Raw genomic sequence first — 15,366 nt, forward strand, 5'->3', positions numbered from 1 at the left:
AAGAAAATAAAATTAGAGACCAATTCCCCTGATAAACATAGGTGTAAAAATTCTCAACAAAATACTAGCAATCTGAATTTACCAGCACGTTAAAAGGGTCATATCATGATTAAGTGGCATTTCATGCTGGAATGCAAAAATGGTTCAACCTATGCAAATCTATAAATGTAATCTACCTCATTGACAGAACCATATGGTCATCTAAACAGATGCAGAAAAGGCATTTGACAAAACTCAAAACACTTTTAGGATAAAGAAACCCTCAACCATAAATCATATAATGAATGTACCTCATCAAAATAAAAGCTACATATGACAAAACCTCAGGACTGTTCACAATAGCCAAGATGTAGAAACAACTTAAATACCTTACCTTATATAAAAAGGTAAGAAATGTGGTATATACACATATATGACAGAATATTAGTCACCTTTCAGAAGAAGGAAATTTTGCAATATGGAACAACATGGATGAACCTTGAGGATGTTATGAAAAAATGTGAAATAAGCCAATCACAGAAGGACAAATACTATACAATTCCACTTATATAAATAAGTATCCAAAGTAGTCAGATTCATAGAATCAGAGAGTGGGATGTTGGTTGCCAGGGACTGGGTGGATGAAGAAATGGGGAGCTACTAATCAAAGGCATAAACTTTCAGTTAAATAAGATGAATGAATTCTAGAGAGCTGCCCTACAACACTGTACCTGTAGTCAACAGTACAGTATTGTAGACTTTAAAAATTGTTAAGTGGGTAGACCTCATGGTAAGTGTTCTTGACACAACAAAATAAAATTTAAAGAAAAGAAATGGTACCATGTTACCATTATTTGAAAATGGAGTCAGATATAAGAAAAAAAAAAACTCATCATTTTTTTATTTTTTTTGAAAAATATATTGGTATCATTAGATACCAAGAATGATATCTAATATCATTTTTATTAGACTTTGATATAAAAAATCATTAAAAAATCATAAAAAATGATTTTTGTCATTTAAAAAAAATCTAATGGTATCATTCACCTGTGTTTCTAAAGACAAATACACATTATTTTATAGGAATCCTCTAAGGTATTTTATTTTCATTTTAATTTCCTGTATAGACTTTCATTAATATGCTCATTTTTTCCAAGACTTCAATATATATGTCTTTAATCATTTTCAAAGTACTATTTACTTACTTCTAAATTGCCAGCTGATCTAAGATGGCATTAGATGCTACAATATTACTATACTTCTTGAACTTAACTTTTTCCAAAATTAGATAACTTGAAAATGTCAGCATCCCAGCAAGAAACAGGTGGCATATTGAAAAAGGGGATAGTTGAAGACAGTGTAATGAAAGCATTCTATACTAGACATGAGAAGTTTTAAAAAAATAGAATTAAGACTAATAGAAAGGAAAATTTTATTACCCTTAAGACTGAAGGGTAAATGTAGAATGAAGTTGTCCACATTATGCTAGGGCAGAAGCTACAGCAAACAGTAAAAAATAGTCACTATGGCATAAGATTTACCAAGCAGCCACTAGCAAACCATGGCCTACCAAGGAGAGGAACCAGGGTAGCATGTACCCTACTTTTCTCTACTCCTATCTCGCCTTGGCTTAGAAAAGCCACAACGAGAGGTCAAGGCACCTCGGTTGAAGCAGTGCCTAGAAGTCAACCTTCTGAATATCAACATCAAGGAGGTTTGAAAGTGCATCGATAGTGAAAATAATGTACAAACAATCAAACAAATAAATAGTAATAGCTATATGAATCACTCAGAATAAAAGATATAGGCACTTTGGGAGGCCGAGGCGGGTGGATCACGAGGTCAGGAGATCGAGACCATCCTGGCTAACGCAGTGAAACTCCATCTCTACTAAAAATACAAAAAATTAGCCGGGTGTGGTGGCGGGCACCTGTAGTCCCAGCTACTCGGGAGGCTGAGGCAGGAGAATGGTGTGAACCTGGGAGGCAGAGCTTGCAGTGAGCCAAGATTGTGCCACTGCACTCCAACCTGGGTGACAGAGCAAGACTCCGTCTCAAAAAAAAGAAAAAAAAAAGAATAAAAGGTATAGTATAATCTGAATACACATTAGGTAAATAGAACATGATTGTTTGAAAAGGACATCTATGAAAAAATTAGTAGATTATAACCCTAATCTAAGTATACCTTAGAGTATACGTTAAACATAGATGTTGTAAAAATGTGACATAAGGTACATTAAAATCTAAGTTTGTATTTTAAAATATTCTAATAGAAAATAGAAAATGTCTAAACTTTAAATGTAAGTTATTTATAATATTTTACTAGTTTTTTTACACTTAAACTATAATTAATTATCAACTGTAAATTCATTTAGCATATTAGGAGCTAAGAAATGTGAGCTTTTAGACAAAATTTTTAGGTTTTCCTTCCCTTAGTTTCTAGAACTATACAATGGATAAATACAAAACAGAATATTCTGAATAAATTTAATTTAACTAAATAGGCTTGTATTAAAAATAAAATGTTGTCATACAATATTTAAACTATGATTCACATGGGAAAAGCCAAAACATCATGTAAGTTTAATTGTTACAAACTATTTTAATTATAAACTAAATACAAATAGTTCAGATTTCCAGCACTTAACATTAAAGAAAAATAATTAAAAATAATTATACATCAGTGAGGTTGGGCGGGGACAAGATGGTCCAGTAGAAGCAGCAGGAATCAGAGGCTCCCATCAAAAATAACCATAATACATGTGAATCCTGCACTGGCAACTGAGGTATCCAGGTTCTCTCATCAGAACTGACTAGGCAACTGGTGGGACCCACGGAGAGGAAGAGCCATGTGGTGTGGCAGCCCAGCTCAGAGCCACATGGGGTAGGGGGTCTCCCACCCCCCAGTCAAGAGAGGCAATGAGTGTGCTACCCAGCTGGGGAAGCTGTGCTTTTTTCACAGAACTGTACAACCCACAGATCGGAAGATCCCACTTGGTGAACCCATGCCCCCGAGGGCCTAGGGTCCCAACACCAGAGCCACGCAGATTCTCAACAGCCTCTCAGCTATAATCTGCTTAAGACTTCCAAGTTCCTGCGGGGAGGGTTGACCAGCACCACAGCTGCAGCTGCCTGCTGTCTAAGCCATTTGAGCTCCTTAGGGGAGGGGCAGCAGCCAGCACTGGGACTGATAGCTGCCTAACACGCTAAGCTCCCTGGGCAGGGGAAGGGCGGCAGCCCCTTCTACAGTTCCAGGCTGTGCTTTTGCCCTGCTGGAGCCAGGGAGGCTGGACAGCTTGGTCCCTAGAGGTGCCCCCCACAGCCCAACACACCAGCTGTGGCAGACTACAGAGCACTTCTTCAGGACTGACCCTGACCCATCCCTCCTCACTGGGCAGGACCTCCCTGCAGGAACTCCAACAACTCCAGCCAGGGATTCAGGGACAGAACCCTGATCTCCCTGTACCTGAGCTCCTAGGGAGAGGAGTGGCAGACTTAGCCTTTCCTACTGGTAGTTCTGAGGAATCCAGGCAGATCAGACAAGTGGGTTTCCCCACAGCAAAGCACACTCCGTCTCACCAAAGGACAAAGTGCTTCATTAAACGGGTCCTGTTCCTCATGCCACCCAACTGGGTGAGACCCAACAGGGGTTGTCAGACACCCTATACAGGAGTGATGCTACTGAGATCAGGTTGGTACCCCTCGAAGTCAGGGATCCCAGAGGAAGAAGCAGGCACCTACCTTTGCTGTTCTCCAGCCTCCTTGAGTGGTATCTTCAGGCATGGGAGTGAACCAGATGAATATGGCCTGAAGTGAACACTCAGCAAACTGCAGCAGCCCTACAGAAGAGGGACCTGATCATTGAAAGAAAAACAAATACACAGAAAGCAACAACAACAGCATCAGCAACAACAACAAAGTCCCCACAAAAACCTCATCCAAGATTCAGCAGCCTCAAAGATCTAAACTAAACAAACTCATGAAGGTGACAAAGAATCAATGAAGAAACACTAAAAACCCAAAAGGCCAAAGTGGCTTTTCTCCTCCAAGTGATTGCAACACCTCTACAGCAAGGGCACAGAACTGGTCGAAGGATGAGCTGGACCAATTGACAGAGGTAGGCTTCAGAAGATGGGTAAAAACAAACTCTGCTGAGCTAAAGGAGCCTGTTCTAACCCAATGCAAAGAAGCTAAGAACCTTGATAACAGGTTAGAGGAGCTGCTAACTAGAATAACCAGTTTAGAGAGGAACATAAATGACCTGATGGAGCTGAAAAACACAACACAAGAACTTCATGAAACATACACAAGTGTCAATGGCTGAATCAAACAAGCGGAGGACAGGATATCAGAGTTTGAAGACCACCTTGCTGAAATAAGGCATGCAGACAAGATTAGAGAGAAAAGAATAAAAAGGAATGAACAAAGCCTCTGAGAAATATGGGACTCCATAAGAAGACCGAACCTATGATTGATTGGATTATCTGAAGGAGGCAGGCAGAATGGAAACAAGCTGGAAAACACACTTCAGGATATAATCCAGGAGAACTTCCCCAACATAGCAAGACAGGCCAACATCCAAATTCAGGAAATACAGAGAACACCACTAAGATACTCCACAGGAAAATCAACTCTAAGACACATAGCCATAAGATTCTCCAAGGTTGAAATGAAGGAAAAAATGTTAAGGTCAGCCAGAAAGAAAGGCCAAGTCACCTACAAAGGGAGGCCCATCAAACTAACATTGGACCTCTCAGCAGAAACCATGCAAGCCAGAAGAGAGTGGGGGCCAATATTCAGGATTCTTAAAGAAAAGAATCTTCAGCCCAGAGTTTCATATCCAGCCAAACTAAGCTTCATAAGCAAAAGAGAAATAAAATCCTTTCCAGACAAGTAAACTGTGAGGGATTTCATCACCACCAGGCCTGCCTTGCAAGAGGTCTTGAAGGAAGCACGAAATATACAAAGAAAAAAGTGCTACCAGCCACTGCAAAAACATGCCAAAATTTAAACACCAATGACACTATAAAGTAACTGCATCAACTAGTGTGCAAAATCACTAGATAGCATCATGACGAGAGGATCAAAGTCACACATAATAATACTAACCTCAAATGTAAATGGGCTAAATGCCCCAATTAAAAAATACGGGCTGGAAAATTGGATAAAAAGTCAAGACCCATCAGTGTGCTATATTCAGGAGACCCATCTTACATGCAAAGACACACATAGGCTCAAAATAAAGGGATGGAAGAAAATTGACCCAGCAAATGGAAAGAAAAAAAAACCGGCAGGGGTTGCAATCCTTGTCTCTGACAAACAGAGTTTAAATGAACAAAGATAAAAAAAAAGACAAAGAGGGCATTACATAATGGTAAAGGGATCAATTCAACAAGAAGAACTAACTATTCTAAATATATATGCATCCAATATGGGAGCACCCAGCTTCATAGAACAAGTTCTTAAAGACCTACAAGGAGACTTACACTCCAATATGATAATAGTGGGATATTTTAACACCCCACTGTCAATGTTAGATAGATCAACAAGACAGAAAATTAACAAGGATATTCAGGACTTGAACTCAGCTCTGGATCAAGTTGACCTAATAGATATCTTCAAAACTCTTCACCCCAAATCAACAGAATATATATTATTCTTAGTGCCACATGGCACTTATTCTTAAATTGATCACATATTTGCAAGTAAAACGCTCCTCAGCAAATGCAAAAGAATGGGAACCATAACAAACAGTCACTCAAACCACAGTGAAATCAAATTAGAACTCAGAATTTAAAAACTCACGCAAAACCACAAAATTACATGGAAATTGAACAAGCTGCTCCTGAATGACTCCTAAGTAAATAATGAAATTAAGGCAGAAATCAAGAAGTTGTTTGAAACCAATGAGAGCAAAGAGACAACGTACCAGAATCTCTGGGATACAGCTAAAGCAGTGTTAAGATGGAAATTTATAGCACTAAAGTGCCCACATCTGAAAGCTAGAATAGTCTCAAATCAACACCCTAACAACACAATGAAAGGAGCTAGAGAAGTAAGAGATAACTAATCCAAAGCTAGAAGAAGACAAGAAATATCTAAAATCAAAGCAGAATTGAAGGAGATAGAGACATGAAAAACTTTCCAAAAAATCAATGAATCCTGGAGCTGTTTTTTTTTTTTAAATTAACAAAATAGACTGCTAGAAGAATAATAAAGAAGAAAAGAGAGAAGAACCAAATAGACACAATAAAAAGATGATGAAGGGGATATCACAACTGACCCCACAGAAATACAAACTATCGTCAGAGAAAACTATAAACACCCCTACACAAATAAACTAAAAAATCTAGAAGTAATGTATAAATTCCTGGATGCATACATCTTCCCAAAACTAAACCAGGAAGTAGTCGAATCCCTAAACAGACCAATATAACCCCTGAAATTGAGGCAGTAATTAATAGTCTACCAACCAAAAAAAAAAAAAAAAAAGCCCAGAACCAGATGGATTGACAGTCAAATACTAACAGAAGTACAAAGAGGAGCTGGTACCATTCCTTCTGAAACTATTTCAAACACTAAAAGGAGGGACTCCTCCCTAACCCTAACTCATTTTACTTATTTATTTATTTATTTATTGAGGTGGAGTCTCACTCTGTCACCCAGGCTGGAGTGCAGTGGTGCAATCTTGGCTCACAGCAACCTCCACCTGCTGGGTTCAAGCAATTCTCCTGTCTCAGCCTCCTGAGTAGTTGGGACTACAGGTGCGTGCCACCATGCCTGGCTAAGTTTTTGTATTTTTAGTAGAGACAGGGTTTTCACCATGCTGGCCAGGCTGGTCTCGAACTCCTGACCTCATGATCCACCTGCCTCGGCTTCTCAAATTGCTGGGATTACAGGTGTGAGCCACCGCACCAGGCCTCCTAACTCATTTTATGAAACCACCGTCGTCCTGATACCAAAACCTGGCAGAAACACAACAAAAAAGGGAAAACTTCAGGCCAATATCCCTGATGAACATCGATGCGAAAATCCTCAATAAAATACTGGCAAACCAAATACAACAGCACATCAAAAAACTTGTCCACCACAATCAAGTTGGCTTCATCCCTGGGATGCAAGTTTGGTTCAACATATGCAAATCAGTAAATGTAATCCGTCACATAAACAGAACCAAAGACAAAAACCACATGATTATCTCAATAGATGCAGAAAAAGCCTTTGATATAATTCAACATCCCTTCATGTTAAAAACTCTCAATAAACCAGGTATTGATGGAACATATCTCAAAATAATAAGAGATATTCAAGACAAGCCCACACCCAATATCATATTGAATGGGCAAAAGCTGGAAGCATTCCCTTCCAACACCAGTGAAAGACAAGGATGCCTTCTCTCTCACCATTCCTGTGAAACATAGTATTGGAAGTTCTGACTAGGGCAATCAGGCAAAAAAAAAAGAAAAAAGAAAAAAAAAAGAAAGAAAGCATATGCAAATAGAAAGAGAGGAAGTCAAATTGTCTCTCTTTGCAAATGACATAATTCTATATTTAGAATACCCCATTGTTTCAGCCCCAAAACTCCTTAAGCTGATAAGCAACTTCAGCAAAGTCTCAGGATCCAAAATCAATGTGCAAAAGTCACAAGCATTCCTTTACACTAACAATAGACAAACACAGAGCCAACTCATGAATGAACTCCCATTCACAATTGTTACAAAGAGAATAAAATACCTAGGAATACAGCTAACAAAAGATGTGAAGGACCTCTTCAAGAAGAACTACAAACAACTGCTCAAGGAAATAAGAGAGGACACAAACAAATGGAAAAGCATTCCAGGCTCATGTATAGGAAGAATCAATATCATGAAAATGGCCATACTGCCCAAAGTAATTTATAGGTTTAATGCTATTCCCATCAAACTACCATTGACATTCTTCATAGAATTCAAACAACTACTTTAAATTTCATATGGAACCAAAGAAGAGCCTGTATAGCCAAGACGATCCTAAGCAAAAAGAACAAAGCCGGAGGCATCACTCCTGATTTCAAACTATGCTACAAGGCTACAGTAACCAAAACACCACGGTACTACTACAAAAACAGATATATAGATAAATGGAACAGAACAGAGACCTCAGAAATGACACCACACATCTACAACCATCTGATCTTTGACAAACCTGACAAAAAGAAGCAATAGGGAAAGGATTTCCTATTCAATAAATGGTGCTGAGAAAACAAGCTAGCCATATGCAGAAAACTGAAACTGGATCTCTTCCTTACACATTATACAAAAATTAACTCAAGATGAGTTAAAGACTTAAATGTAAAACCCAAAATCATAAAAACCCGAGAAGAAAACCTAGGCAATAACATTCAAGACATGGGCATGGGCAAAGACTTCATGACGAAAACGCCAAAAGCAATTGCATCAAAAGCCACAATTAACAAATGAGATCTAATACAGAGCTTCTGCACAGCAAAATAAACTGTCATCAGAGTGAACAGGCAACCTACAGAATGGAAGAAATTTTTTGCAATCTACCCATCCGACAAAGCTCTAATATCCACAATCTACAAGGAACTTAAACAAATTTACAAGTAACAAACAAACAATCCCATTGAAAACTGGGCAAAGACATTTCTTAAAATAAGACATTTATGTGGCCAAAAAACATTAGAAAAGCTCAACATCACTGATTATTAGAGAAATGCAAATCAAAACCAAAATTAGACACAATTTCATGACAAGCAGAATGTCAATTATTAAAATGTCAAGAAACAATAGATGTTGGAAGGCTACAGAGAAATAAGAACGCTTTACATTGTTGGTGGGAATGTAAATTAGCTCAACCATTGTGAAAGGCAGTGTGGTGATTCTTCAAAGGTCTAGAACCAGAAATACCATTTGACCCAGCAATTCCATTACTGGGTATATACCCCAAAGAATATAAATCATTCTACTATAAAGACACATGCACATGTATGTTTATTGAAGCTCTATTTACAATAACAAAGACGTGAAACCAACCCAAAAGTCCATCAATGACAGACTGGAAAAAGAAAATATGGTACATATACACCATGGAATACTATGCAGCCATAAAAACAAATGAGATCATGTCCTTTGCAGGGACATGGATAAAGCTGGAAGCCATCATCCTCTGCAAAGTAACACAGGAACAGAAAACCAAAGAAGACATGTTCTCGCTTATAAGTGAGAGTTGAACAATGAGAACACATGGACACAGGGAGGGGAACAACAGACAGCAGAGCCTGTTGGGGTTTGGGGGCTGAGTGGAGGGAATCTAGGGGACGGGTCAATAAGTGCAGCAAGCCACCATGGCACATGTATACCTATGTAACACACCTGCACATTCTGCACCTGTATCCCAAAGTAAAATGATAATCTCTGCATGAAGTGTATCTTGTAATATATTGTGTGTCTGTGTTATTCCTTTTAAAATGTATTCACTCATTTATAAAAACATGTTTATGCATAGTCTTATTCAGGATGAATTTTGATGATTATAAAAATCATCTTTAATAATATGTAGCTTATATATATGTAATACTTATTAAAAATAAACACATCTATTTTTTGAGCCTCTAAATTTGTTGCTGCCCTTCATGTAATATTCCCTCAGTCTCTAGAATTCTCTCTCCTTTCCACAAGCATATGGTAGAGGAATTAAGGATGGAGAAGAGCTTAACAAGTCAATCCATCCTTTTCTTATTCTACTTTTCTCCACCTGCTTATGAATAATTTCTTTCTTATTTACTTTTGAAATATTTATAATGTAGATATCTATATTGTAATTCCCTTATTACATTGGAAAAGCGCTCCTTAGGTGTTGCTGGAATATGTCTTTGTGTATGTTATTAAGAAAATATTGTTGAACTTCATTTGATAAAGCTTACTTAGTTGCATGTGTGTTGTGAGAAAAAGAATAGGTATTATTTCATTCTAATTAATTTTATCTTAACATGATTATAGAATTGCAAACTCTAAGACTTGAATCAGCATGAGTAAAGTGTTACTAGGTGAGTGAAATATTAAATGCATCAAAGTCATCAAACCATCATTTATCTGTGTGTTTATCTCTTCAACTGAAATTTGCTAGCATTAACAAATTGTGTGCATTTTTATGTAAGCTCCTTTTCACTGAACTAACCTTTCAAGAGAAAATTGTTCTCTTGCTTTTTAAATGAGAGAGGTAGATCGAGTGAGATAGACATTTATTATTTAAGAATAGTAGAACTTAATGATAGACCATGAGCAGAGAGTCTATTCAGGCAGAAGAGGGAGGACAAAAAGAGGGGAATGCTTAGACTTTTTCAGGTGTTTCAATATACATATTTTTAATCTGTAAGGACAAATAACAATACCTTTGAGAAAATTATATGACAAGTTATAGGCAAAAGTTTTAAAACAGTGGCTGGAAACTTATTAAATATATTTATTTTGTATTTTTTTGTTCATATTATTTTTGGTTCGTTATAGCTTTTTCCAATAGAAAACCAAATATTCCATGAAGTAATATTTTTTCTGGGTAAAAAAATTATGAAATGTTTTAAAATTAGTATTAATAATTTAATTAAATTGTTGAAGTAAAATTTGTCATTTTAAAATGTAAAAGCAGATTTTTTTTCTGTTTTGAAACCATATTATTTATAATTCAAATTCAGCTGTTTCTTTTTTGAAACCATATCATTTTGTTTAGCATTAAGCTAAACAAAACGTGGGACTAAGATTTCAAATAGAAGAGAGCCCTAGATAGATAGTGTATTAGTCTGTTCTCACACTGCTAATAAAGACATACTCAAGACTGGGTAATTTATAAAGTAAAGCAGGTTTAATTGACTCACAGTTCCACGTGACTGGGGAAGCCTCACAATTATAGTAGAAGATGAAGAAAAAATCCACGTCTTCCGTGGCAGCATGCAAAGAGAGAATGAGAGACAAGCGAAAGGGGAAACCCCTTATAAAACCATGAGCTTTCATGAGACTTATTCACACCACAAGAATGGTATGGAAGAAACCGCCCCTATGATTCAATTATCTCCCACCAGGTCCCTCCCACAACATGCATAAATTATGGAAGCTACAATTCAAGATGAGATTTGGGTGGGGACACAGCCAAACGATATCAGATGAGATCACCATTTTAGAGTTACTTCTTTCCAAATTCAAGAGCAGTAAGATTTTGAGGCATAAACAGATGATTTGGTAGAACCATCAGGGCAAAACAGGAGATCAGGATCCATCAAATAGGTAGAGTCCCATTACACTTCCTCAACTTTCAGCTGAAACTCTGAAAGGTAATACTCTGGGAGTGAATGTGAACCTGAAATAGTCATCTTTTCTAGGACAAAATAAAAATTTCATGAGAATAGAATTTCTGACTGGATATAGTTGGTCTGAAATTGCTACTTTAGCTACCTCAGTGACTCTCAAAATAGATGAGTACATTATTAAGTGCATCAAAGTCATCAAGCCATCATTCATCTAGGTGTTTGCCCCTCAACGAAAGGATGTATTTTATTCTCTTAAACATTGCTTAGTACACCAAAGAGTTTTTCTTATGTGATAGATATCTATTAACATTTATAATATTAGAAACTAAAACAGAATTTTAAAACTATAGTAAATTTATGTACACATAACAAGAAACCCACCACATGTTAACGTAGATAACATACTTTATTAAGAAAAACGTTTTCAAAAAACATTTTCAAAAATCACAAGTGAAAAGCACTGCATTATTTTACATTGGTTGAAATATCTTTAAAGTCTGGTGTAATAGATGACTGATAGACTATATTTGCTTCTGCATTTGATACGTTGTGGAATCACATTTCATGTAGTTTAAAGAAAATGCCACTGTACACTCATGAGAGAATGAGTGTAAAATGTTAAAATCCATCTTGGTAGTATTGTGACAATCATTTGAGCCTAGTGGCCCTCTTGACAAATATCTGCTTCCCCATAGGTTGCCAACCGCATTTTGAGAGCCCTGCTCTTGTTAGCTGCCTGACAATAGCAAACATAGCTCTTCTCTAGAGCAGTGTTTCTCAATTTTTCTTCGTTATCAACATTCCAATAAGCATTTAAAATATATTTTTGCTAATTACACTCTCTTCATGAAATTAATACCTAAAAGGAATAATATTTAATTTGGTAGGGGTGAGCATTCAAGAGCCACAAACCATTCTAATATCTAAGGAATTTGTTCACACCCCAAGAGATGATACTGCCCATACTATGATTGTAAGCTCTGGAGAAAGTCACTGTCATTCAGTAATCTCCACATTTTACAAGATTATTGAAAACTAGCTACTAGATAGATAACTATTTGATGATAGATGAGATAAGTAAATATATAGATTACCAGATGAAATAGAAATAGATTCACAGAGGATCCAGTTAATATAATAATACTTTAAAAGACACAAATATTAACAATAGAGCAATCCATTTATTCAACATTGGATGATACTGTGAACTTTAGTAGAAAAATGAAAACAATTAAATTCAACAAAAATTACTTCCATATCTAAATATAATTTAAAGAGCATTTATATGGAAAATAACCAGTAAAGACTGTTAATAGGATGAGATGAGGATGCTACTTTTAAGAAAACTTTAAATTTTGAAGTAAATATAGATTCACAAGAAGTTGCAAAAAATATAGAGATGTCATATGTACTTTTCACCCGGTTTCTCCAAATGGTAACATCTTGCATAATTATAAAACAATATAACCAGAAAACTCCCACTAGCAGAATACATAGAGTTTATTCAAACTTCATAAATTCACATGTAATCTTTTGTACACACAAATGTGTATGTATTGTCCTATGTAATTTCATCACGTGTATGTTCATGTAACCACCACCACAATCAAAATACAAAGCAATTCCACTAATAAAAGTCTCCCTCTTTCTTTTATTCTATTGCCACACTCACCCTCCAACATCCTTAACCTATGGCATCAACTGATCTTCACAAAAATTTTGTTATTTTGAAAGTATGATTAAAAGGAATCAAACAGTATGTATCCTTTAGGGATTGAACTTTTTTCACTGACTGTAATTCCTTTTTGATAACGCCCACTTTTTGAAACTTTAGGTTCTCTGTTGGCATTTGCCAAATGATGACACAATATAAAAGGCTGAGAATTAATGTTTTGTCCTCGAAGAGAACTGAAGAGGGGGCAAGTTAGCTAGCAAAGTATTTTGTGGCCTAATGAAAACAGAAATTGATGAAAGATAGAAATTGACAAAATTGACCCTAGGAGGGACAAGAGCCTGAGAAAAAGTAATGAATAACAACCTGCTTTGGCTGATTCTCCCCATAGGGCTGTGGCTAATTATGAAGTTTCATGGGATAGGAGGAGAAGCAACTATGTAGGGAGCTACTGATAATTACAGCAAATAGTAGGCTGCTAGCGATCTAGCTGTTCTGAGGAAACAAGTGTTAGAATTCAGGACTAGCCAGGGGTGGGAAAAATGTGGACAATAAATATACATACATCTTAGTGAAAGGTCATGAGAGCTATGCCCTAGGAACAGAGGCAAAAGGAGTTGACAGAAACTTCCCAGAGTTACGATCTATATTTGAATGAACTCTATCCCCAGTTGGATCAAGGTAATCAGTCCTTAGTCTGTCTGCATAACAGAAGAAAAATGGGCCACATTTTATTCACCCTGTCTACCACTGATGGGCCATTTGGGTTGATTCCATGTCTTTGCTGTTGTGAATAGTACTGCAATGAACACAGGCGTGCATTTATATTTATGATAGAATGATTTATATTTCTTTGGATATACTCAGTAATGCAATTCTGGGTCAAATGGTATTTCTGGTTCTAGGTATTTGAGAAATCACCACACTGTCATCCACAATGGTTGAACTAATTTACACTCCCATCAACAGTGTAAAAGTGTTCCTATTTGTCTGCAACCTTGCCAGCATCTGTTGTTCATTGACATTTTAATAATCACCCTTCTGACTGGCATGAGATGGTGTCTCATTTTGGTTTTGATTTGCATTTCTCAAATGATCAGTGATGTTGAGCTTTTTTTCATTTGTTTGTTGGAGCACCATGGAATACCATGCAGCCATAAAAAGGAACAAGATCATGTCCTTTGCAGGGGCATGGATGGAGCTAGAAGCCATTATCCTCAGCAAACTAACACAGGAACAGAAAACCAAACACAACATGTTCTCACTTATAAGTGGGAGCTGAACCATGTGAACACACAGACACAGGGAGGGGAACATCACACACTGCGGCCTGTTATAGCGGGTAGGAGGAGGGAGAGCATCTGGAAAAATAGCTAATACATGCTGGGCTTAATATGTAAGTGGTGGGTTGATAGATGCAGCAAATCACCATGTCACACGATTACCTACGTCACAAACCTGCACATCCTGCATGTGGACTTAAAATTAAATTAAATTAAATTTAAAATTAAATGGGAAGAAATATACTTTCTAACATCCAATTAGTAAACACACACTAGGCAAACTAAGAGACAGAAATTATATTACGGAAGAACAATACAATAAAAAAAAAACAAGCAGACCTGCAGTTGATGTAAATATGGGAGTTAGCGGATAAAACAATAATGTATTTAATGTGATTCAGTTAGGAGTTGGAAGGTTAGCAATAATTAAAGTGATTAAAATGATAAAATAAAATATATGAATATTTAAATATTATTTAAGTAATCAATTAATAAACATAAATATACATATGCAATATGTTGTTTTTAACTATAGTCACTATGACATACAATGGGTGTCCTGAGTGTATATTTAGACTTGACATAAAATAAACAGATCTATATAAAAATCAAGATTCTAGACTCAGCACAAGAATGAAAATTATTAAATTAAAATGTAAGGATTTTCAAAGCAAATTTATACACAACATAAGAGATTCACAAGATAATAAACTACTGGTAATACTGATAAATAAAATATAGACAGCTAAAATCACCAATACCAAAAATTAAATGGAATTTTCCTATAGATCTTCTAATTTTAAATTTACAGGTAAAGGACAAATTCCTAAAATATCTAGATATAGATAAGCAACACTGCTTTTACTTTTCATTTGGCATGCCACTAAATATGCCATTTGCCTCAAATGCCCATTGATATGTATTTAGTTACTGACAAAAATATATTTATATTTCTAGTATATAACATGATGCTTTGATAATTGTATACATTGTGGAATAACTAAATCAAACTAATTAACATACTACCTTGCATACTTAAAATTTTTTTGGTGAGAACACTTAAAAAATCTACCCTCTTAGCAATATTCAAGTATACAATATGTTGGTATTTACTATAATCACCATGAGGTA

At 36.2% G+C, this 15,366-nt stretch overlaps 1 long non-coding RNA gene across 1 annotated transcript in view; it reads left to right on the top strand.

The window, feature by feature from the left end:
• Nucleotides 1-15,366, top strand: part of LOC112439842 (uncharacterized) — an 84,838-nt gene that overhangs the window by 6,406 nt on the left and 63,066 nt on the right. The gene's annotated exons all lie outside the window — the stretch shown is intronic.

Source organism: Pan paniscus, chromosome 4 (assembly GCF_029289425.2).
Source record: "Pan paniscus chromosome 4, NHGRI_mPanPan1-v2.0_pri, whole genome shotgun sequence".
NCBI lineage: Eukaryota > Metazoa > Chordata > Mammalia > Primates > Hominidae > Pan > Pan paniscus.